General features: G+C 36.1%; 1 long non-coding RNA gene across 30 annotated transcripts in view; it reads right to left on the bottom strand.

Moving 5' to 3' along the window:
• Positions 1–27,500, bottom strand: part of LOC106871257 (uncharacterized) — a 434,384-nt gene that overhangs the window by 55,922 nt on the left and 350,962 nt on the right. For 24 of the 30 annotated variants that reach the window (XR_016237577.1, XR_016237575.1, XR_016237563.1 and 21 more), the window contains one exon: positions 23,395–25,115. The exons of 1 other annotated variant lie outside the window; for it this stretch is intronic. This is a non-coding gene — a long non-coding RNA (uncharacterized LOC106871257). Of the gene's footprint in view, positions 1–10,252; positions 10,330–23,394; positions 25,116–27,500 lie in introns of those variants that run through there. 5 more of the 30 variants (XR_016237583.1, XR_016237570.1, XR_016237572.1 and 2 more) reach the window with 2 other exon arrangements.

Here is a 27,500-nt window from a genome sequence, read left to right as displayed (position 1 = left end):
GTTGATGCTTATTTTCCTGCATATCTAATTGATGCATTTAATTTCACTGTTTCTTCTGTTTTCATAGCTCTATGCACACATATTAATTCATTCAGTACCGTTGATTTTTTTTTTTTTTTAACATAAAATATATATTTTCCACCATTTTAACTTTATATTAAAATTCTTCGTTCCGTCATAGTTTTGATTAGTTACCTGAAAAAAAAAGAATTTAACTTTTCTTTGTAACTATGTATATTTTTGTGTCTACGCTTCAGATATATATGTGGTGTGTGTATGCACGTGTGTGAGTATGTGTTTACACACACGCATACACACATTTGCACACACACAAACAAACACACACACACAATCTCACACACACACACGCACGCACGCACGTGAGTCATGTAATTATTTTATCAATCAGTACGGTTATTGCTAATTTCCCTCAGATAAGTAGTTCTGATCATACCTTTGGCACTGATCGAATCCTATCATTTTATTGCTGCCAGCTACAATCTTCTGAACTAGAATTTTTCTATATTAAAGCTACCCGACCCCATACGACAAGGATCATGCAATTATGTGTTTTCTTTGTCTAATTTATCAATCAGCCGCTATATATATTTCAATCACCATGCCGTCTCCTGCTCGTATTCTCTGCTGCCCACCGTGTCCATGTCAGCGCTTGTGAATGCATCGAAGATAGCAATGAAGTCTGCCGTAGAATTTATTAAGCCCATTGTCAATGCCCACATTTACTATCCTTTATGATTACCATATTTAGAATAGTTATGCTAATTTGGTACAATTTACTAACATACGCTTGGCATAAGAACAAGATTTCTATAATGTACTCTACTATTTAGCAACATGTTTAGTATAACCGTGCATATACATTTAAAATCCGACCCACCCTGGACGCTCTTATGCCTATGCCTCCTACCGAACAAGATTCTTCTCCTTACAACTCTCCAATCACTTTGCTAATACATCTTTCCCACGTATGTACTGCCGCTAATTCTTTGACATGCCATTGCAATCTCTACTGCATCCATTCTCTCATAGACTAAATACGAAGGAATAAGTATCTCTCTCTCTCTCTCTCTCTTTCTCTCTCTCTCTCTCTCTCTCTCTCTCTCTCTCTCTCTCTCTCTCTCTCTCTCTCTCCGTCTCTCTTTCCAAAGAAAAAATACATTGGCAGAAACGTCAGAACCTCTTATCCCAATTACGATACAAGCAGAAGAGACTCCATTTTCAGCGTTGCAGACAAATAGCCTACATAAATCTTGCAATTTTTTATCTTTTGCTAAACGTATGAGTGTATGTGCGCGCGTGCGCGCGCGTGTGTGTGTGTGTGGTGTCGTCAGGAAGTACGGCTTCTCATGCATTTTAAGCATGGAGAAGCTTATCCCACTCCAAATGTGAACATACTCAATTTTATGTGAGAATGGGAGATTGATAATAATAATAATAATAATAATAATAATAATAATAATAATAATAATAATAATAATAATAATGGTTTTAAATTTTGGTACAAGGCTAGCAATTTTAGGAGCAGAGGGTAAGTCGGTTACCTCGCCCACAGGGGCTCAATCTAGGCGAAATTTGAACTCAAAACGTAAAGATAGACGAAATGCCGCTAAGCAGCGTGCCCGGCGCAGTACCTATGCATGCGTGTGCGTATATAAGTGTACATAGATAATTGTATATATCTCTCTCTTATATCTTTTGTCTTTTCAAAGAAAATATTTCTCCCAGCGTTCACTGTTTTCCTCTCAATCTGGTCTAACGATCCTCCATGTATATTTTCGTTCGGTTTCCTTGTATGTCTCCACTGTCCTGTTTTTGTTCCCATCTTTGACCCTCCACACACACACATTTCAAAATTTACACACAAGTGGTCATGATTTTAAAATGGCGTACAGTAGACATGTGTAGATATGTATGTATGCATATATATGTATGTGTGTGTGTCTGTGTGTGAGTGTTTCTTTGCGATGGACAGCAAAAAGCCACCAAACCCCTCTCTCTTTAAAGCTACATATTCCTCACACTCACCTTTTTTCCATTCTTCGGTGTTTTAAAAGTTAGGTATGTGTATGTGCATGTGTGTGTAGTGTGTGTGTGTGTGTATACATGTATCTATGTATTATCGAAAGTATGTATGTAGTCTCGCGTGTATATCCCTGAATGACAGCTGTATTAATGTTACACCCCAATGCCGCTCCACATTTGTCTCTTACACAACACTGTTCTTCAGTTTCATGATATTAGCCACACTCACTATGCCACCACATTTCCCTCATACTAACACTCTTTGCACTCTTTCCCATTTTATCAAATGATAGCCCAACCCCTCTTAGAGAGCCCATTATAGATTTTTATTGAAATCCAATCAGCCTATAATTGAACTGGATGCTAATTTAACATGTATGTAAAGTTTCGTCAAGATTGGGTCGTTCACTGGTGTAGGCACCAAGTTGGTAACAGACAGATCGTCCAAGAGAAATTGCCATTTATGTATAAGATGTATGTATGGATGCATATATGTATGTATGTGTATATATACGTGAGCATGTCTCCTCTGTATTTTTATCATTTAAATTCTCCTACTAAAGAAGGATCTTGTTTCTAATAAAGGAACAAAATTCTATCTTTGGAAAGTATATAACAAAAACAATGAGAAAAGCCTTGCATACTTTTACTGTTCCGCTTACAGATTGTATTTGTAATGTGCGAATTAGTTGGTTTATTTCTTTTTCTGTCAGACTGATAGTTAGGCATTTACTTACAAAACCAACTGCTCCAATAATAATTGGAGCAGTTGGTTTTGTAAGTAAATGCCTAACTATATAGATGCTAGAGGTTTCGAAGCAGTTGTCCATAGTTGTCTACTTTCTCATTGATTTACAGAGAGTTATTAACATTAGCAGGACAGCTGACCTTTCTTGTATGTCTCAAAGAGTATCTGGCCTGTTATGCTTACTCTTGAGAGATGTTTTAATGGCATTTGTGTACGTATTCAATAACAGGGGATTCTCTATATTTATTCCAGAAAAGTCTTTTTCCGAAAGGCATTGTGTATTATTTTTGCGACAACGTCATGTCGCATAGGAAGGTAGCACCTTGACGATATTTTTGGGCAGTTAGAGGTAGAGATTGTGTGTGTGTAGGGGTCGTTTGTGTGTGTATGTGTGTGTGTATGTGTGTGTGTGTGTGTGTGTGTGTGTGTGTGTGTGTGTGTGTGTGTGTCCACTGTCGTTAACAGGTGGCAGAAAAAGTACTGTATACCTGGCTCTGAAACAATGAATTTAATACACGCACACACACATATGTATGTATGCATGTATGCATGTATGTATATATATATATATATATATATATATATATATATACACATATATATATATATATATATATATATCTATATCTATATATATATATATATATATATATATATATATATATATATATATATATATGTATGTATGTATGTATGCATGTATGTATGTAAATACATATATATATATATATATATGTGTGTACATATATATATATATATATATATATATATATATATATATATACATACATGCATACATACATACATACATACATACATAATATGTGACAATTAGTTGGTTGTCACAATAAAACTCAGAGTTTCGGATACCGGGGCTGAAGTCTGCTCCGGCATTTCATCAGTTATTAAGACAAAACCAATAATAATGTATATATATATATATATGCGTGTGTGTGTGTGTGTGTGTGTGTGTGTGTGTGTGTGTGTGTGTGTGTGTGTGTGTATACATACACACTCACTCATACATATACAACAACTTTATATACATACATACACATCGATATATCTGTGTGCATCTATCATCATATTTTGTGGAACAACTATATCCATTTGTGTGTATGTATATGTATATGCCCATATATACACTAATATGCATACACACACATACACACACACACTCACACACGCGCGTGCACACACACACACACACAATTGTGTGTGTTTATGTGTATGTTTGTATAATTGTGTAGCATAATGTATTGTGGAAACTAGGTCACCGTGTCTTTGAAGTAACGGTTCCTCTAGATAAGTGATATTGGTAGCTATGCTTGCGGGTGAAGTGTTGGGGTACTAGGAGACTGATTTCTCATTCCCACACACTGGCTGGTGTAGAGACGAAATTGGGACATCCTTTTTTTTTCATTGGTAAACTAATCTAGGTAACGCCTACTTTCAACAACCAATAATTGTTTTGGTGGGCCGTCTAAGAAAGTCACAACCATCACCATCACCATCACCACCACCAACAACAACACCACCAACACCACCACCAACAACAACACCACCACCACCACCATCACTACTAATGCTTTTACTGTCACCTCTATCCTCACTATTATAAATTATAATAGTAATAATGGTAACCGTTTCTTTGCTTGGCCCATAAGGACTCGTTACAAAAATAAATGAGAAAAATTATGAGATTTGCATAGAATTAATTATTCATAAGGAACGGTATAGGAGAAAATTAAATGTAATTTCTTAGTACGAAGTAGCTACTTGGATTTAAGCTGGGAAACCCAAAAATCCCGAATTACACCCCCTTTTAAGAGAAAGTGCCTTCTCCCAACTGCGTTCTCCTGCTTATAGACATATGCTGAGAGTAGGTCCATTCACTCGAAACATTCAAAAGAGTTTCACCAATCTTTCAGCAAATTTAGCTCGAGATCATCTCATCCGCTTCACTTTTAAATTTTCATTTAGGTGAACTTTGAAGAAGCTAATGAAGTATGGACTGAAGTAGAAAGCCATGAGTCATTTCAATATTATCCAGACAGGGGCTAATTGCTTGTCTTCTAACCAAAAGAAGGCAGTAAGATGATCTCAACAATTTTTTATCTATTGACATCTCCGATTATTATTTCCTTCTGGTGACCCCCACCAGCAATTCGATGTTTAATAACTAGTTTTATGGAAGCTTTTAAATTCCTGTTTTGCTTTATCACACACTTACTTGAGTAGGTTGAATTATGTAAAATTTTAGAGAAAGAAACCTAGCTGTTTCTTGCAATACATATCAATACATACATCTGAAACAGAATTTCTTTTTCTCAGGCCCCCTTAAAATGCTACTTTGGATCCTCAATTTACTATTTTGTTGCGTGGACTTTAAAAATTTCATGTAGACCTCCTGGGGACCATATGGACCCTGGTTGAGAACAACTGATCTGTATAGTGGACATGACTCACCCAATACTGCATAAACCGGGCACCATGCTATAACAAATTATAAACTATCAACTCTAAATAAATCATTACAAAAAAAAAAGAAGACTGCTCCCAATAAGCAATACCCAATTTGAGAACCTATTATGAACAATAGATTCAGAAATTCAGCAATTATATAGAAATTATTATCGGATAAAACAAATATATCAACGTTACTGTAAGAAAGTGGGAGAGTAATTAAAATTTGAAAACTTTGATTAAATTTAAATATTGAAATCAGTGAATTAAAAGAGAGCCACCCATGGAAGTGCTTAGCTGTTAACGAAAATGAAAACAGCTGAAATGTTGACACTGAAGGTAAAAATATGAAAAGAGAACTTCAGATGAAGGAGGTTAATACTAAAATCTGCTACAGTAATAGCAGCAGCAGCAGCTGTGGTGGTGGTGGTGGTGGTGGTGGTGGTGGTGGTAGTAGTAGTAGTAGTAGTAGTAGTAGTAGTAGTAGTAGTAGTAGTAGTAGTAATGTGTGAGCATGCACTGTAACGGCGCACGCTGCATCCACCATTCCACCATTTGTTAGTAATTCTTTCTTCCTAGCTGATGACAACTTTGCACACCATACAGGTTACAATCCTCCGACCCGTCAGTGTTTGGGGTAGTCGTTACTAGTGAGAAGTCGGAGAGCAAATCCTATCTCAACCTCTTTTAGTGTCCTTTGACGACACAAAGAGGAAACGTTGGGTCTGTTCTTTAATATGCCGGCCCCCACGAACCTACAATACTATAGCCCATACAGATAAGATTACCTAACTTGTAAACAGGATGAGGGTGTTACAAAACTCTCTCGTCTACACCTGCCCCTCACTCTGCATATACATATGCTAAGGGCGGAAATGTTTACACTCAAGTATTGCGCCCCACAACTTGATCTTATACTCATCAAACCCTTTAATATCCCACTTGCTACGGAGATATATTCTGACATTTGGAAGCACGCTTCAATGAATCTCATTCCAACGAATTCAAGTCCCAAACGGAATATTTATACAGCGATGAGAGGTTTTTTTTCTGACTTTCCTTCATTATAAGAGAGGTAGATGTTAGTGCTCCATATAGCACACGAAAGAATGTGTTGTTTTAACTAGTTCTGGATAGAGGAGGTGCACCGATTTTTCGCCATTTGTACATTCGTTTGCAAGCCATATGTGGGCATCTCAAATGAATTTATGCTCACGCCAGAGATACAGGAAAGTGTATATTTTTGAAAATGATATTGTAAATTTTATTGTGCGAGAGACTTACAATGATTATAGATTTTGTACTGATTTATAATGAAAATAAGTATAATAATTACCCTTAAGAAAAAGAGGTATATTTTGTTCTTTGCCCGTTTAGGACACACATTCACGCAGCCCTTTCCTTTAATATTTTTAAGAAATGAAACGAAACCGAAAGAAAAAATATAAAACTGTTTTGAAAAAAAAAAAAAAACGGAGAAGAGCTTGCAAAACTTGATTGACACAAAATGAGATAAGACAAATCAAAGACAAATTAAAAAATTGGACGAAATGTGAAGCAGACGATTTGATTACAATTGTGAAAAGTGAATGCCAAGCCAGTATTGAACAATAAAATAAATGATAATAAGCATGGCTGTGTGGTGAGAAGTTTGCTTCTCACTCAGATGGTTCGGATTCACCCATGATGCGTGACACCGTCTACTACAGCCTTGGGCCGACCGAAGCCTTGTGAGGGTGTCTGCAAAACATGTACCAAGAGTAAAAAAAAAAAAATGAAACATCCAGTCAAAATCATGGTGTTTGGAGTGATCACTAGTGATGGCAACATTATGCCTCCATTCATCTTTCCATACGGCCTCAAACTCAACAGGGAAGTTTACATCAAATGCCTGGAGGAGTTAATGCTGGCCTGGCTCAAGAGGGTGGCTGCTAGAAGATCCTATGTCTGACAACAGGACTCTGCACCATACCACACGAGCAGGAGAACCCAGTCATGGCTGTCAGATAATTTATGCGACGACATCACCCCTAACATCTGGCCACTGAACTCCCCAGACTGCAATCCCCTCGATTATTATGTGTGGGGCGTAGTTGAGCGAGAGACCAACAAAACTTCTTGTAAAACCAAAAATGAACTGAAGGCAAGGATTATAGCAGCATTCACCAACTTATATAAGATCATCCAGAAGAGTTGCAGGAGATTCCGAAGTCATCTGGAGGGTGTGGTTGAAGCCAATGGCGATTTTATTGAATAAATTTACTCTTTAGTATTTCAAGATATTCTTATGTAATTTTGGTAAATATAAAATGAGATGTCAGTGTTATTTTCATCATCGGGCTCGAAAGATTGACTGCTATGGAAATCTCTTCGTGAAATGTGAAGACGCAGGTTAGAAAGCGGAGCATATTCCAATCGCAGTTGGATGTAGAGTGTGAGACGACTGTTGTTATCGTTAGGCCTAACTCATCGTAAAGTAAAAATATTACCATGACCGATATCCAAACTACAGTGGAAAAGTCTAGTCATTGGATTTGGTTGAAAAGAAACGATGAGCGATGGCTAGAGGAATATTGAGCTCTATTCAATAACAAGTTGATCTAGCATATCAGTGATGGGGGGGGGGGGCTGCGCATTGGTGCCGTCGAGAGGTAGGCCCCGAAACGCCGCGCATTCTCTCCTGATGACCCCATACACTTGCTGGCTTTCGGTATGCGGAGTTCTCGACTGGTAGCACTTGCATGGGCAAATTGTTTGCAAAACAACATATATAGGTGTGTGTGTGTGCGTGTGTGTGTGTGTGTGTGTGTGTGTGTGTGTGTGTGTGTGTGTGTGTGTGTGTGTGTATGTATTATGAATGTATGTATATATTAACAATTGTGTTATAGATAACCACTTGTGTGTCTCATGTTATTCTTGAATTCCATTTTCTTGATCTTCACCTAATGTTCCGCACCTATTTTGGGGAATTCTATTCATGACAATACACATACCACCGAATGCCTTTATAGGCTTTTGGAGATGTATTCTGCTCCAGTAGTTGAAATATTTTTTTTTATTTTGCATGCTCTCCTACAAGTGCACAAATGTGCAGATTTAAATACTTATGTGTGTGTATGTCTGTTTAGCCGATAATTGACTTACATATATATGTGTGTGTTTGTGTGTGTGTTTGTGTGTGTGTGTGTGTGTGTGTCTGCGTGCGTGTGTGTATGCGTGTATGTGCGTATATGTAAAACTACATATAACTATATGTACATAAATATATATATATATATATATATATATATATATATGCATGTTTATATATGCATACATACATATATATATATATATATATACATTCACACACACATATGCATATATTCAAACACACAACGAACGCATATATACACTATATGCACATATATATGTATATATATCTATATGTATATGCCTATATATATGTACATGTATATATATATATATATATATATATATATATATATATATATATATATGCATACACACACACACACACAACACACACACACACACACACATCTATATATATATATATATATATATATATATATATATATATATATATATATATATATATATATATATATATATATGCAAATAAGTATGCGAATGTGTTTATGGATCTGTTTGTAACTAGAATAAATATACGTATGGATTTATCATTTGATTTATCTGAACGGAACGTTTTTCCTTCTGTTCTTCTTCCTGGCAAAGACGTGGAATTTAGTGAATGGGGAAGGGGGTTATAGTGAATTAATAGGAAAGTATTTTTACAACCTGATGCCCTTCATCACACCTACTATAGAACCGTGAAATATGATTAGAGATTACGAGGTGTGCGAACTAAAACAGCGGATACAAGAAACTACGAAATTTCGTCATGCATATAAACTGTCGTAGAATCATCGAAGCGAAAAAGACGCAGGAATTCTATAGAAATGAAAAGCACTGGAAAGAGTTATTAATAGAAGGACGAAAATGATCAAGCTAAGAGTAAGTGCAACTATAAAGATTAAATAGAAAGCATAAACACAGTAGTGTGGTAACGGTAGCACTTTGATAGAAGAGCCGAAGGATGACTGAGATGTAAAGAATGGTCGCTAAACAATAAAAAATCGCTTTGAAACAACAGTGTTGTTGATTATGTAGGAACAACTGGGGGGAATTGATAATTGAAAGTTATTTATTTTATCTGGTGACCACGAGAGACATCGGAAATTTTAAAACCGCTCAGATAAGAGCAGGTAAAACGCTGTGGTTAAAATTTCCTGCGTTGTACTGACTTGAATCCATTTGCAGCCATTTGGCGGGTGCTATTTTCTGTTGAATTGTGAAGACCAATACTTTGAAAGCAGTATTTGATTAGCAGTAACTACACAGAAGTAAGTCGTTTCGTGCGTTTGTGTGTGTATATTTATGTATGTAAGTGAATACGAGTGGCTTAGTGGCTATTTGGCTCACGCACGTAAGGTCGCGAGTTCGATTCCCAGCGAAGAGTTGTGTCCTTGAGCAAGACACTTTATTTCACGTTGCTCCAGTCAACTCAGTTGGCGAAAATGAGTAGTACATCTGTGTCAAAGCACCAGCCTTTTCACGTTCTGTGTCACGCTGAATTTGCCAGAGAACTATGTTAAGGGTACGCGTGTATGGGGAGTACTCAGCCACATACACGTTAATTTCAAGAGCGATCTGTTTCGTTGGTGGCATCAACTGGAACCCTTGTCGTAACCGATAGAGTACCAGTATGAATATATATATATATATATATATATATATATATATATCTACCTGTTTATATGTCTGTCTATTACCGTCTCTCTCTCTCTCTCTCTCTCTCTCTCTCTCTCTCTCTCTCTCTCTTTCTCTCTCTCTCTCTCTCTCTCTCTCTCGCTCTCTCGCTCTCTCTCCATATATATATATGCATATAGAATGTGGATTTGGAGAAGCATGCAGCTATCACAGTAAACTTACCGATTGGAATCGGCTATCACTCTACGTAGTAGTCAATTCAACTTCGACTCCCTGACTGTAACCAACTGTTCCGACTACTGAAAAAAAAACATAAACAATAACGTAATAATGTTTGAAAGAGAAATAATATGAAAAGAGGAAGAAAGACAACGACATAGCATCTACGACTGATTCCGACATTCTCATATGGCAAATGCAATCGTATGTTCTGCGCGACAATTGGCCTCGTTAGACACATTCGCCACCACCATTAATGGTCCGAATATTCGTCCAGTAGAAGAACTCAATCCTCGAATTCAAGAGATGTGCCGACGGCAACGACGATGAGGATATATACGCCTACAAATAATAGTTAGATGTCGCAAGAATGGGACATCTTGAAAGATGTGTCGAATGTAGTCTCTCACTCTCTCTTTCTCTCTTTCTCTCTCTCTCTCTCTCTCTCTCTCTCTCTCTCTCTCTCTCTCTCTCTCTCTCTCGGCTTCATTGTTGAAATTTATTTAAACCGTCCGACTTCATAATTTATGAACATAATGAAAGTAGTTATGAGCGTAAAACATAAATTGCATATCTTAAACTGTCAAGAATGGAACATTTGAGAACACACATGGCCCCAATAATCTCCATAGGGTCCCAAAAGTAATAAATTCTGTACGTTACCTCTCTAGAATGATATATCAGAACACATTTAACACCCGCAGTTTCTCTAGAGTTCCATAATTCATAATGTGTATGTCTTAAACGCCTAAGAATCGAACATTTGGGAAAGCAATGCGACAAAATTCACAAAATTTGATCACTTGGAAACCTGCGTTCTTTTTTTCTACATGTCACAGCTTACATTGTATGCATCTCAGACTTAGAATTCACTTTCATTTTCACTGTTCGGTCTCTTAAAAAGTAAACAGTATTAAAGAGCAAGATGACAAAGTTAAACCATTGAATTCAATGAAACGAAAAGTGGTCTGTGTTTGCAAAGCATGTATAATTTTGATGTTTATTTAGAGGAAGGGAATTATTAAACTTGGACAAAGTCATTCTTCAGTTATGAATCTACATTAAGGACTAGCAACGTTTTTATATCTGAAGGGCGGAATGAGAAAATGTTAGATTTATTGTGAAGTATAATATTAATGATTAAATTTCAAAATAAAAATGTAAATTGTAATCAGCAAAAATGTATTTTTATGCAAAATGTGATACCTCCAATCTGCTAGAAGAAAGGGACGAAATCAATTGAATCGAATTGATTCAATCGAATATAGTCTTCACTGGAGGAACTCTTTCTGTGGCCATTCGTAATAGAATTTCTTTTGCAAGTATTTTAAATAGTATCAAGGAGGCAGAGAAGGCAGAAAAGAGAGCATGTAGTCTCTTCACTTTACATTCTGGGTTCAAATACTACTAGGGTCACAGATCGAAACCTTGTCCAAATGCTTTCAAAAAAGTGGCTTCCACCGAAGACATCCAGAACCCGGATGTTGATGTTTAATTAGGTTACTGACTACGTCTATTACACGAGGCCTTACCCATCCTGGTCCTCATAACCGTACAAAAGAATCCTGTACTTAACATAAACATGTTTAATTATTTAAATACAACAGAGTAGAAGTTATCAGTAGAACTTGATATCAAGGCCGATTATGAATCATTTTTAGCTTTGATGACCTCTTTAAGATAAAGGCCAAAGACCCCCACCGTTATTATTTCTGTTTAGCTGCTTTATCTTAACATGAAACACCTGATGTCATTAAAGAAATCAACAAAACGCATGGCCAACGTCACGTGATCGATTATGCTAGAAACAAAACTTATTGCTTCTACGATTCTGTTTTCACTGCTCTTTTATGATATAGAGACATTTTCACGTGCTTTCAAAACTGCTTCTTAACCGCACAACTACTCTTCACTTGGCTATAGAAACTCTGAAGGGACTCTATAGAATCTCTTAGCAGTAGTCCGAGCTGGCAGAATCGTTAGCACGACGGGCGAAATGCTTAGCGGTATATCGTCTGCCGTTACGTTCTGAGTTCAAATTCCGCCGAGGTCGACTTTGCCTTTCATCCTTTCGGAGTCGATTAAATAAGTACCAGTTACGCACTGGGGTCGATGTAATCGACTTAATCCGTTTGTCTGTCCTTGTTTGTCCCCTCTATGTTTAGCCCCTTGTGGGCAATAAAGAAATAATAATAATAATTATTATTATTATTATTATTATTATTATTATTGTTATTATTATTATTATCATCATTATTATTATTATCATCATCATCATCAGCATCATCATTATTATTATTATTATTATTATTATTATTATTATTATTATTATTATTATTATTATTATTATTATTAGCAGCAGCAGCAGCAGCAGCATTTCGTCTGTCTTTATGTTCTGAGTTCAAATGCTGCAGAGGTTAACTTTGCCTTTCATCCATTCGGTATCGATGAAAATAAGTACCTGTTGAGCACTGGGTTTGATGCAATCCCCCGAAATTGCTGGCCATGTGTCAAAATTTGAAACTGTTATTGGCCGTGCTGCTATAAACAGTCACAAAAATGTGTAAGCCCATAACTGTTATTTCAAACTCTGAAATATCATTTCCTGTGATTGCTAAAACTTTAAAGACGTTTATAGATTTCTGTACGTTAGCTACGATGTGATGTTTCATTCATAGATAGTTTACTATATCTTAAATACGTTATGATGCTTTGTAGATAGATTCCTATAGCTTTGTGAAAACTTCGAGATGTTGTTCATAGATATATACACACTACCTATGCTCTGTCAAACTTGTATTTCTATATACAAATTTGTCCCCACGTTGGAATATCGATGAGTCTTTCCTTCTTCCTCTTCGTCCTCTATTTCTCTCTCTTCCCCTCCTCTCTCACTCGGTCTGTTGTGCTGCTGTAAACAGTCACGACACTAAGGTGTCCAAAAATTGAAACTGCTGTTACTATGATTATTATTATTATTATTATTATTATTATTATTATTATTATTATTATCATTATTATTATTATTATTATTATTATTAGCATTATTATAATTAAATTTACTACTGAACACGACAGACGTACTTTCGAACGTCCGAAAGTAAGTCTTGTTTAAAGCTTTAATTTACACCCGTTTGGTGCCGTTTTTTTCGTTTAAACATTGTTTCAGTTTGTTAATAGTAACACTAGGAACCTGGCGTGTCATTCCTGTGTATGGTTAGCCTTAGCGGGCCTATATTCAACACCAAATAAACTCAGTTAGAACTTTAATCCAATATACAACATGGTGGAACATATAAATTGCTCGGGATCTAGTTTGATCCAGACCTCCAGGTGGACAAGAACTGGGGGAGGTGACGAGTAGGGTAGCCAATTCACCCAGAAATGGGCAGAGAAGAAGCTATTCCTGAAGGGTCAGGTGGAGGTGGCGAATGCGTACATCACTTCCGTCACCTGCTACCGCATGACTGTCAGAAACCCTTGGCCTGGCAGTGCTACCGCGGAGCTCTGCCGGTTCGAGACAAGCTTTACAGATATGGAAAGAAGTAGTGTCAGACGGACTTGTCCGAGATGTGCGCCGGGCGATGAAACAGTCCTGCTTGCACCCGTTCAGTGTCCATGCATTACTGACCTGTGGAGCTTTGTCAAACACCTGTTGTCTCGTGTAGGATGGATCTGATTATCAGCCAAGTCCATTCTGACCACCCCGCCGTCTTCTTTTCACCGGGAGGGAAAGGCAGTTTTCCCCTGCCTGGTGGCTACAGCGAAAGAGGTAACGAAAGGACTGAAGACAGACACTTTCCTCTTTGGCCTAGCCCTCATTGACTTTTACAAGTTCTACTTAAAAAGGAAAATGACGGTAGAGAGGGAAGTACTGCCCACTTCCCAGTTTTTTGAAAGGTGGGTGAATGCTGCGAAAATGGTTCGTGTGAATGGGCCTACTCTGAATATTCGTCTATAAGCCGGAACAGTCGAGGAGAAGAGGGGTGCCTACCTGGCGTGCTCTTGGTAGTCGGGGTGACCAGGATGTGTGGAGTACTTTGATTGTCCCTTGGCGAAACCCCACCCTATTGGGGAATTTTGTCTTTTTAAAATTTTTTTGTTAACTGTTTTTATTTTTATTGTTTACACGTTTTTCTGTTTTAAACTCCACTCGTCCCTTGTTTTGTATTGTTCCTAATTGTTTTTGTGTTAGACCCTTGTGGCCAATAAAGAAAGGATTTTTATTATTAGTGTTATTATTATTATTATTATTATTAAAACTTCGATGGAGTAATATGGTTATTTAATGCGATTTCATAATTCAATACGTCGGTGTTTAATTCCAGCATTTTAACAGTAGACAAAAAATTCTTATGGATAGATTGTCTATCTATCGCATATAAGCCAACAAAACACTCGTCAATTTTGAAGTACTGCCACTGCCACTTGCAATGTGGAACTATTCCACACTGTGACATACAGTAAATGCACTATTATATTTATACTTACAGCACACTGTTCTGTACCACGATAACAGATTATTGGTACATTACTGTACAAAGCTAATGATGCATTGCTATTACACTCTATGGCATACTATTATGCTACAATAGAGTACATACTGTACCACACAATGGTATACTACTGTGACACACTTCAGCATACTACTAACTCATACTTTGGTATACTATTATATTACACTAAGGTGTACTACTATACTACGCAATGTTATACGATTAGTATAGTGGTATACCTTGTGGTATAGTAGTACGCCACACTATAAAATACTGTTAGACTACACTTTGCATTAGTAGCATAACATGCTATGCAGCCTACTTGGAATTAAATGCTTTGACCTCAGACGCTTTATTCTTTGAAAGATAAGAACCATCGGTGCCATTTGGTTGTCTGTAACGTTATCGACTTGACGAGCGACATTCGCTTTCACCTGACAATAGAGAACCGGCCTAAATCCAGTATAATATTCAAGCGTTATGGAAGTTGTTTTTCCGATCACAAATGTCCTCATTCCATCCGATAGAAAGTCAATATATATAAGATACCGAGAATGATTCGATCGAGTAAAGATTCTTCTGTATAGGAAATTTCGGTGATCAGTCCATTTGCAAGTATTCCAAATAGAATTAAGGAAAAGGTGAGGGTAGAGAATTGGTCTGTCGGCATATAGTCTCGTTACTTTACATTTTGGGTTCAAATACTGTCAGGGTCGACTTTATTTTTCATTCCACTATGGTAGTAAAATACGTCTCAGCGTACATTCAAGCAATTCTCCTCTCCTCAGTATACGTCTTGATTTTGTTCCTTAATCTAAGACATTATAAGAGAGCGAAACTTATAGTCATTTGAGCGGTGAAATCAACAAAGCATTAGATTACACGCTTCTTCAGTATTTAGTTTCGTCCATCTAATTTTTTAAAGTTCAGATTCTAGCGGCGAACTATTTTTTTCTCTTTTTTAAAATGTTTGCTTTGGTTTTCATACATTAAGGATGCATTGGTATCCATTTAATCTGCTATAACCATCCTTTACAATGTTTAACCATGTGCCAATGTTAAGATATCCTCATTTGAATGAAATCAAGGCGTAGATAGGCAGAAAAAAAATTAGCACTGAATGTAGTGCTTAGGAATAGACTGAGCGTATAGAAAATATCCAAAATCTTTCTAACTTTTAATCTAACTATACATCTGTCAGGACCAAGGAATAGAATGTAAACATGTCCTTCATTCATCCTGAATTAACACAGATCGAAATATGTGATCTCACATCGGAAATATGTAATGTATTCAGGGCTGATGTCCTACACCCTACCTTTCATGTTTTACATCATTTACCTCTTTATAATATATGTGTGACCGATCACATAGAAAAGAACAAATGCAAAAGAAATTTCAACGGTTGTATTGAAGATTGTGTTTTCCAATATTTCACATTAACTATCTCCTACTTAAATGGCTAGAAAAATGACACAACAAGTCAGATACGACGCTAATTGTGCCATCAATCTTCTTTCGGTGGTGAAACTGGTCTTGTAACTTTGCCGCTAAAATTGATGATAAACTTCCGGAGTAAACGAGAAATGGAGAAAATTAATCCGTCACATAATATTTCACAGAAGATTTATTTTGAAGACTTTTTCGCCACTTATTGTAATATCTGTAATATATCGATAGTATGAATAAGTATTGAGTAATGTAATTTGGTGATTCTTTCCAGCATGGTAACTATCGCATGTTTCTTTTTTCTTTTTTTTATCTCGTCGAAATTTACTGCTGTTGGCTCATGTTATTTACTATATAACTCTTTTTTTTCTCTCACACTCACTCCTAACTCTGTCTCTGTCAAGCTATCCATCCATCTCTCTCTCTCTCTATTTATATATATATATATATATATATATATATATATATATATATATATATATCATATACTTGTCATATCACACATATACACGAACAATCATTCTATCTCTCTTTGTCATCTCCCACTTTTATCTCCCTACAAATACGTATTTACGTGTGTGTGTTCTTTAATGGGCAGTTTAACACGTTGCAGTTCATCCTTGATTCTGCTTTAGAAGCACTATTTTTATACAATATCCTCTCACGCCTATATCTTTCTCTGTTTTTCATTCGTCTTTCTCTCTCAATTTCTCTTTTTGTGAGTGTTTCCTCCTATCTTTCTTCCGCTTCCCCTAAAAATATTCAGTCATATTCTTATTTGCAACATATTATTGCTGTAAAATGGAAAATATGTACCTACCTTAAGATGAAGGTATATGACTGTCATAATGTGAGAGGAAATGACTGATATAATGTGAGAGAATGTGTGTCATAAGATGGAAAGATGTCACTGTGCGTAAATTGAAAGAATTTGATTTTCGTATGGTGGAAACGTGATTGGCGTTTGGTGCATGGCTGTGTTTATTGTAAAGTTAAAGGACGTGACTGATGTAATGTGAAAAAATGTAAGCGTCGTAAATATACTGACCGATGTAAGGCGAGAATATGTGACTGCCTTAGTTAGTAGAATGTGAGATAAGGTGTGAGTTGGTAAGGTGAGAAGATGACGTTGTTGTAAGGTCGGAGCTTCTGATTATGGAAAGGGAGGTATATCTGATTCATAAAGTGAAAAAATGCGACAGTCATAAGGAGGCAAGATATGATTGTCGTAAAGTGATAGGATGTGAGTGCTGCTAGTGGGAAGTTGCGACTGATGTGAAATGGAAGGATGCAGCTGTCGTATGATAAGTAAATGTGATAGTGATAAGATAGGAGGATGTAAGGTTGGAAGATGTAACTAGTATGAGGCAGGAAGAAACGGTTGTCGTAATTTTGGATCTCGTAAACGAGCTGAGAATAGAACCTACAGCGAAGGTTCAATACCCGGTAGAACCATGACTCTTCACTTGCTCTTATTATGTGTAGTTTATGGAACCTACAAAGGTGTTTATATGAGGTTACTTGACTTCCTAGAAATAGCAGAGTAGCCTATCTCGAACCAAGCCACACGACCAAGTAAGAACACAGACTAATGTAGCACTAGGAGTATCCTATCCGAACAGTTGATTTGTTCATGATTTGAAAAGATTTTATTGAAAGTTTTTTGCAATCTAGATTGATCTGGTGCTAAACAGCCAGAACAGAACAAAAAAAAAGTATTTGATATACATGCAAAACGAACAGCCCTCATCGTCCTACTAGAACTATTCAGGTTGTAAAAGAAATCTTTTGTCTTCGGTCAGTAAGTGTTATTTCCTATTTGCTTTTACCTACAAATCAAAGGAAATGATTACTATTCCTTTCAAACTTTGCTTTTGTGACCTGGACATCAATGTTTTGAAACTGACTTATTTTCCATTGCATTTCAGACAGATTCGGCACTGAGTTGCTGAAGCAGAAATATCGTTATAGCAAATATTCTGCTCAGTACCACAGATTTGCTTGTCAGCTGCCTGATATTAACCACTTGTGCACGTCCCTTGGTGGCTAACAATATGTGCTTCTCTAATCATGTGCAGGAGCAGTTGGAGAATATCATAGCCATATGCTGCTTGGGGTTCTTTGGGGTTTGAACAAATGTTACAAAAGCAAAGTTTGAAGGAAATATTATCCATTTTTCATATTTTCTAGGACTAAGCAAATAGGAAATAACAGTTGCTACCCAAGGACAAAAATCATGTTACACAGTGTAATCTGCAGTTTTGTTTGTTCATCCATATTGATGTTTTCAGAATACAATATCATCTATGGTGCACCAATATCCGCTTACGGTTAGCAGAATATTTACATTTTCGTAATTGTGAAGAAGGAAGCTGCTCAATATTCAGGTTATTTATTCGGACAGGCATCGACAAAAAGATTAAAAAAAAAAACATTGGAGAATATCAAGTACCATTGTACTTTGATGATCATCTATTTACAATGCTTGAAAGTAATGGAAAACTATATGTGTAGAATGCCGTAGCTGCTTTGCAAAGAGTAGTTTATAACATAATTACTGTTAATCATTTAAATGTGACTGTTGTTTACACAAATGAAGCTGTTGTACGTGGAACAAGTGTGGAAGAACATAAGCAAAGTTTAAATAGGTTTAACAAAGCTATCAAAGACTACCAACTTACTTTAATGTGTGATGAGTGTGAATAGAACATGACAACTATTTACTTTCTAGGGTACAACATTTCTTATGGAACTCTAAAGCCATCTACAAATGGTTAGAAATACTAAGGAACTATCTTTTACCTAATAAAGAAAGTTATTTCAAATGTTGATGAGAAAATGCATATATTATTATTGGTGGATTCCACTTTATTGAGATAAAGTAAAGTTACGCTTACCAGTTTACCATTACCTTTTTTACAAAATCAGAAAAAAAGTGAATAGTCTCAAATCCTGTGTCCTTAAGACTACACACAGAATTGGTAAGGAATATGAAATATTTATACTTGAAAACAGATACCTCTGGTGATGCCCATTCTGTTATATTGCTGTAAAAGAAGCATCCTATAGCTTACTTTCCACGAACTAAACTTGAAACACTTTTGCATTGAATTGGAAGTTCTAACAATTACTGAAAGTGACAGAAAGTAGAGACATTAGTTAATTGCAAAACAAATGATCAGACCAAACTACTTTATTTTAATTTTCAACAAGCGTTCTTCAAGGAATAAAAGTAATTAATTGGTACGCTAACGATCGAGATTGTCTGAATAAACTTCTGGCAATAAAAAATGTCATCATTTATTTTTATGTATTGTATTATTCTGCAAAATAAAGAATGTTGTTGATACTTTTTCCAGAATTTGTTTTGTTTCTTAATATTTTTCTTCCCTGTAATTTCATGAACAACTTCGTGAATATAATGATAATTCCATCGGGTTTATCATTCGGTGAAATTCAAAAGTGTACTTTTCAACATAGATAAAGCAACTAAAGTGTGTGCCTTTTATAAAGAATGTGCTTATAGCAATCAACGTGCTTTGCCGAACAAAGTTAATACGTGAAACAGTGTATGAAATTTATGAGGCTAACGAAAGGAGTCGTTTTCAAATGGTTATTGTCGATAATTACTCAAGGTATGTATTTATGTATCTATGTTCAGATATCAATGATGCTCCAGTAATTAGATGATCGAATCAATCATTTCTTTTTACTAACAATCCAGCTGTATACATAGTGACTGAAGATCTTAGATTTTGTCTTTAAAATATAATGTTAATTAAAAGAAAAAAACAATTGGGAATAAATTGCACATTCCTCACGAAAACGGTCAATCTGAGCGATATAATGATACATAGCGTAAGATTTATGCAATTACTACTGACTGCACACCAAATGAAGGAGCATTTTCTCAAGAAGTACAACAAATGTAGAAATTAATCCTGATCCGGCCTGGAAATATGCTCATCATTCGAAAACAGCTCCTTTGGCTGAAGAAGTTCAGTTGCTAAAGACCAATCTATATTATGCAACTTTTAGATTTAATGCAAGATAAAAAGCATATACCATAAAGCGCTTGCACATTGTGGTATCTTCATTTCTTTTACCTAAACATTTTACGATACATTACAAGAAAATAATATCTGAAGATAAAATTATTTTTTTGCCCCTACTTTTCATAATCCATTTTCGTTTTTTAAATATTAACGCTAAACCACGCAGCTGATAATGTTCTACGATGCGCGTCCATCTCAATGCTCGGATCACTAAGCTGTAGAGAATATTACAAAATGTGAAATCTTTTGTCGTAAGTGTATATGTTTATGTTTTAATAATATTATCAGCCACAGTGTACAAGCGCCAGCTGAACAATCAAATAAAAATCGACAACAGGAATGGCAACAGACTCGAACTACTGAAGAAGACTTTTGGAAATATTCTTGTCTATAGAATTTTGGCCTTTCTGGAATTCTATAACTTAATCACATAGCAATTTTTTATAAAAAATTTCTTCATTGCACAATCAACCACCTTTTATATAGGACCAGACTGAAATTATTATTCATTGCCCTTTACAACAATCTCTCAATGGAATTCTCGTTTCCTTTAAATTATTTACATTCACTACATTAAGACAATGATATATAACATCTTCACCCCCTCTGCTACCAGCCCTCTACTTTGTCTCGCTACTTGTTCTTCACAATATAATTATAAAAGGACAACTTTCAATGCTACATTAATGCTACGATAAGTTCTGTTAAAAGCGAAATAAAGTGCACATTTGTAGCATTCTGCTCTAATAGACTCTCAATTAACTTATGTATATATGTGTGTGCGTGTGTTTGTGCATACGTGCGTGTGTTTGTGCATGCGTGCGTGAGTTTGTGCATGCGTGCGTGTGTTTGTGCATGCGTGCGTGTTAGGGGGTGGTGTCGAGAGCGCTGCTGTAACATGTCAACCAGTACAACCTGTTACATGATTGTTCTGTCACCCTCACCGGGTGAACCGGATAAAGTGACTGGAGGATTACCGAAAAGGAAAAAACGATATTTATCAAAGGGCCAGCGACTATCCAGCAATAGTTTGGTAGTTTAGAATTACTGGGTTGGTCACAGTCATGTCGTATGGCCATTATGACCGCTTAACCTCTTTAAATGTCTCGTCAAAGCACGTTTCTAGCAGATTATTCCGAAATAAAACCAGAGAAACGCCGTTCGCAGCAGTACACAAAGCTCCAACTTTTCTGCAATGGATTCCTTCCGATATTGCGGCTGGTTTTGTACATGTACACCATAAGCAAACCATCATCGGTAGTCTAATGAGCCCTGTCTCAGTACTCTGCCATCTCTATTGTACACAGATCCAATGGCGATAAAATAATCATAATGGAGAAAAATGAACAAGCCAAGTTGCTTGACAACACTCCCACATGCTCAAATTGTGATCCAGGGAGCAAATCTTTCGTGGCATTAGCGTCTCTCAAGTGACATGAAGATAAGAAGAAAAATGTCTCTACCGAACTTTTCGACATTTATACGCCCAAACCGACGAAATGTATTCGTATGTGATTGTATGTTTGTGTGTGTCCACAGCGAAAATACTTAACTTTCATAACCCCGCTTCACTTAGTTGTGACTTCAGCTCCTACCCGCCATGTCAAATAAAGAAGGGTACCTTTATGTGTTCTCTGAATCAACAAGGAATAGCACTATATATTTCTCAAATCATCTACTGCCTCAAAAAAATGAGAATGATATATTGGATAATGTAGTTTTAGATACTCTGTGTCTCTTGGGACCATATGGTCTGAAATGCCATTTTCCACAAGCTTGAGGGAACAGGGCTTATCTGATTAAACCTATTAAACACTAATTAATTACGTACACTTAGCAAATACCAAGCCTCCCCTACGCTCGCCCTACAAGAAATTACAGCAAAACTTCCCTACAAAGCATACTATGCTCTCTTCAAAAAGGTTGATGAAAGAAACGACAACCCGAAGAATCCACAAGTCCAAAACAGCGGACAATGACCATCATCAGGCTGGCTTCCTCTGTAACAACTCGTGGATTAACACTTTGAGCCCGTAACACCGGTTTATTTTTCTCTATACCGTAGCACCGCTGTACCGGTGGAGCGCATCAGGAAGACAGGTATATGGTCAAATAAAGTTCAGGGGGGTCAAGGCTCAAAGGGTTAAGACAAAGTGTTCATTACTGTTTGCTACTGAACCGGGCGTGATACCTGCCACACCTGACCATCTAATCAGTTACTGTAAGTTCGATCATTTTCCAGTGATTACCTCTTCTTCTTTTCACCTTTGCATTGTTCTCCATTCTGCCTGCTTCTGTAGATATTTTCCATAGTAACAGGACAAGACACAGACACATAGATACATGCATAAACACACAAATACACACACGCGCACATACACACACACGCACGCACACATACACACATGCACACACACATAGGCGTGGATGTAGCTGTGTGGTAAGAAGCTTGCTTCCTAACCACATGGTTCCGGGTTCAGTCCCACTGCATGGCACATTGGATATCTCCTACTATAGCCACGGGCCGACCAATGCCTTGTGAGTGGATTTGGTAGAGGGAAACTGAAAGAATCCTATCGTATATATATCTATATGTGTGTGTTTTTGTGTCTGTGTTTGTTCCTCCTGCATCGCCGTTTGACAACCGGTGCTGGTGTGTTTCCATCACCGTAACTTAGCAGTTCGGCAAAAGACACCGATCGAATAAGTACTAGGCTTTAACAAACTATGTCCTAGGGTCGATTTGTTTGACTAAAAACCTTTAAGGTGGTGAGCATGGCCGCAGTAAAATGGCTGAAACAAGTAAAAGAATAGAAGAATATATGTGTGTGCATTTATACTTGAACATATACTCCCACTCTTATATAATGCAAATGTTCCAAAATTTTGAATCAGTTAAGGGAAGCTCATTTGTCCTCCTCTTTTGACTACAGCCAGATTCTCAAGCTGGAGATATAGCTGTGAGGTGAAATGCAGTTTGGTGTTTATGTGTTTTGCAATGATATAAGCGATATATACAAAGAAAACTGCTAGGAACCAATTATTGAAACCAGATCGTGAACCCAGTCAGAAGCAAGCTTAGCTCATACTATACAACTCTGGCTATGCACTAAATACTGAAGAAAATAACAAACAAAAACGTGTATATTCTTTCATGAAATTATAATTTTATTCGATACGTAAAAGAGATTAAAAACCGCTTTCATATGTCCATTGCTTTAGTTGAATAGTGTCCTTCACTGTATACCACCACAATCGCATGTCCACCGTGGTTATCAAATAAGAACTTTGACAAATGGCTGACCTTGTGTCAAATGCTCATAATGACTACTAAATATCCATCACCTCGACCAAATGTTTACCGTCACTGCCAAATTACCACTCCCTCCGTGAAATGTTCACCATTGCTTTTAAATGTCCACTGCATTGGTTAAAAGTCTAACACTCTTGTCAAATTTACTCAAAACCCTTCTTTTGATCAATTTTGTAAACAATAGTAACAGACGACCTAAATGTCCGCTATTTCCGTCAAATATCCTATCTGTCAAGTATCTTTCATTACACCTTAAAGTTCTCCATTATTGACTTGAACCTTCCAACACTAAGGTTTCTGCTCCAGTAATCAAATGTGAAGGATACTTAAATATTTAAGGTTAAAATTTTAATATTTAAATGTCCTTCACTATTGTCAAAAGTGCATCACCTTCTTCATTTCTGTTATATGTTCATTATTTCTCTGAATACTCTCTACTACTATCAAAAGTACTCCACTATCAAATGTAAATGTATATTGCCATTGTCAAACAGCTTCCACATATAAATAACCTCCATCGCTCTCGAATGACATCAACTATTATTTAATGACCTTCAATACTGGCGCTATGGCATAGGCACAGATGAAATAAGTCCATTGACTAACGTAAAGTATACACACACGTACATTATATCATGAATGCAAATGGATAATACACTTGAAATAGTTACATTTGAACTCTAATCTACAATGCATGATTATATTATAGATATCGATGTATAATGTGTCCGACCTTCTATTAAATGCTCATATCCACTGTTAAATATCCATCACTTCCGCCAAATGTACAATTTGATATAAAACCTAACAGTTGCAGATCACGACGTTAATATGGCGCAGTGTGTACAAAAAAGATATTTAACAACTACATCTTTAAGTGGGTACAGCTCTAAATAGGGAAGTTTCATAGTTTATATTGACAACGCCTATCACCAACATAGTTGGTATATCACTGAACGGTGTTTCATTCACTTGTAGTTTTGTTTGTTTTATATATATATGTATGTATATATATATATATATTTATGCGTGTTTGTATGCGTGTAAGTATATATATACATATATATGATTTTATACATATTTATATAAGACACGACAACCGTTATTGCCATTGTTCAGGCCAGAAAAACTTAATGGGGGACCCAATAAGTTACAATTTCACGATTTTGTACATAAAAAAATTTGGCATATCTTATTTCATACAAAGCGTAGAAAGTCAGTTAAAATTATCTCTGTATATGTAAGCCATATGAAACTGACCCGTTCACTAAAATGGACAGCTTGTTCTTTGTGTATAAAAATCAGCTTATCAAAAATGTGTGACTTGGTGTCATTAACAGCACAAATTATTCACCTCTGACATAAACATATTGCAATATGTTTTTCACTTACCTGCCAAAAACATTGATCATTTACGAACCCTATAAATAACTGCTTTCGTGATAAGATTATAAAATTGAGCATTGCTGTTGAGATGTGAGACTGGAACAATTTTTGTGTTTGTCTAACTTAATCGAACGGTCGAATTCCTGGTGTCATGTTTTTGTCTTTATCTGTAAAGATTCGAAAAGAAAAAAAAACTAAATAAAAAGTTTGTTTAGAACTATTCTCTATATAATGATTACTCTTATTGGCAAATATCTATGAGTTTGTGACGAACAGAGCATAATCGATCCTGTTGACTCCCATCATATTGCTGGTAATTATCCACTCAACATGGCCTTTCACTCTGTCAGTAGGATTTAAACTGAGTGCGTAATGAAACGTCACTAAATACTGCGTAGTATTTGATCTGAAGCTCTTTCATTTTCGCCACTACCCCATATTTGGCTTCACGATAATAATGACCTCATTTTAATGGTTTATTACCTAAATTACTGGACATTTAGACAACCAAATGAGATCAACCACTCAGGTGATAACAACTGAATTGCGATGCAATTGAGGAAGACTTTAGAATATCACATTAAGTGAATATAGCATATCATTTGTTATGTTTTCTAACCGTATAAAGATACATTTACTTTGAGTGGTATATTTAATTTGAATAGAAGTCATTTTGTCGTTTTGTTTAGCACGGCTCTCACCACGACTTACTACTCTTTGGATCAGTTTATGCAGTGTTTCTTGAAACAACTCGGACCAAATCCCTGGGATTAAAAACTAAGGTTAACTTCTTCCCTTCTTTCCACCATATATTGGAGTCTCTAGAAAGGGTTATAGGTACAACTCTCCTTTCTGTGACTGAGCCGTGTCTAATCACGTAGTCTAATAATTCTTCAAACCTCAATGAGTGCATGCAGATACGTAGTACCTACTCAGTGAGAAAGAGAACGTAGTAATAAACGATGGGTAAAATAAACCCAATAATCAAATATGCTGAAATATACAGAAACATGTGGGTGATTTAAAAGGGTTAAAGAAGGCTAGAACGCGAGGAACACGTAAAATAATGATGCCACAGATGTTAGCCATATCTATACCTTATAGAATGGAATTGGTACTTACAACAAACAATGTCAACAGACGAAAGACAACCAGCAAGCACCTAGTAATCAACTTCAGAGTCGCAATGAAAATCACTAAGTTGAGAAATGGTTTTGCAATAATACAGGAAATTAACACAATGAATGCAAGTGTATAATTATCTGATGATGGACTCACATCAATTTAAACGAGACATAAGAAGATGCACTAACTAGAAGAGATGATAAAACTAAACAACCAAAGAGTCAAAATATATGAAAGTATCCGGATAGACTGAAATTATATCCCATCAACCAGATATTTAAATGATATGCAAATTCATTCTACTGAGAGCTTAACCGGAAACAGATAAACATTAGTATTTCATCTACTGTCCAAGTAACATTTGAGATATGTTATAGGATATGCTGTAAAAAAAAAACAGTCAAAAAACAGTCTTCAAAAAATCTGTTCTGATCGAAGTGTCTTCAATGTTATTGGATCCCCATGAAAAATTTGAGGCACACACCGGATATTAAATACCAATTGATTTAAAAGAATGATCTTTAATGTATACACATTCACTATACATCACATACCCTTTATGAACCATTATGTATATGAATCATTATGTATACACCATCATATACACCAGTTGAAGGTATAGTTGTGTAAATATACATTATAAACCTTATCTTATACACTTGTTGAGTGAAAAGAAGGAACATTTATGTATATACGTTAACCATGCATCATACAAAATGACACTTTCTTCTCGGGCAACCATCTTATACCTACAGGTTTATAAATATCTCTGTAGGTGACCAAAACCATAGCTGTTGGAGATTGAAGACAAATGTGTGAAGAAATTATATATGCACTACATAAATAATGCACATCATGTACTTACCATAAGGAAATGCCATATAAAGGCATATTCCCTCTACAGTGCATATTTTCTGGTTTCCCATCGTTTCCATTTAGTACTATTTGCTATATTTGTATTAATTTATACACACATATATTTCTTATTCTTTGTGTACGTGTGAGTTTGCTTACAACTCAGGATTGGTTGAATTTTTGTTGACGTCAAAGATAGGGACACAGAGAAAGACAATTACAAATATGTGGTACATATGTGTGTGTGTGTGTGTGTGTGTGTGTATTCATGTGTTTGTATGATGGAATGAGTGTGAGTGTATTTCATGCACACTTTGACACAATACACACACAAACATATATGCATTTCTACAGAGAAACATGCATACATTACCACAAGGGACACTACACACGCAGCTTAATTTTCTTTTTTCCTTGCTAAAGCAACACATATACTCATATACTGTTATCAAGTGCATTCGTATTACACTTGGAAGTAAGCAAAATGTTTAAGAAGGAATTAATGAATCCCTATTGAAACTTACCGACATATTACAGCTAACTATAATTTCTAAAGTGTCTACATATTTCAT

Source organism: Octopus bimaculoides, chromosome 20, assembly GCF_046866305.1.
Source record: "Octopus bimaculoides isolate indiv1 chromosome 20, ASM4686630v1, whole genome shotgun sequence".
Lineage (NCBI taxonomy): Eukaryota > Metazoa > Mollusca > Cephalopoda > Octopoda > Octopodidae > Octopus > Octopus bimaculoides.
The sequence above is the reverse complement of the archived record's forward strand: the minus strand, read 5'-3'. Positions and strand labels throughout refer to the sequence as shown.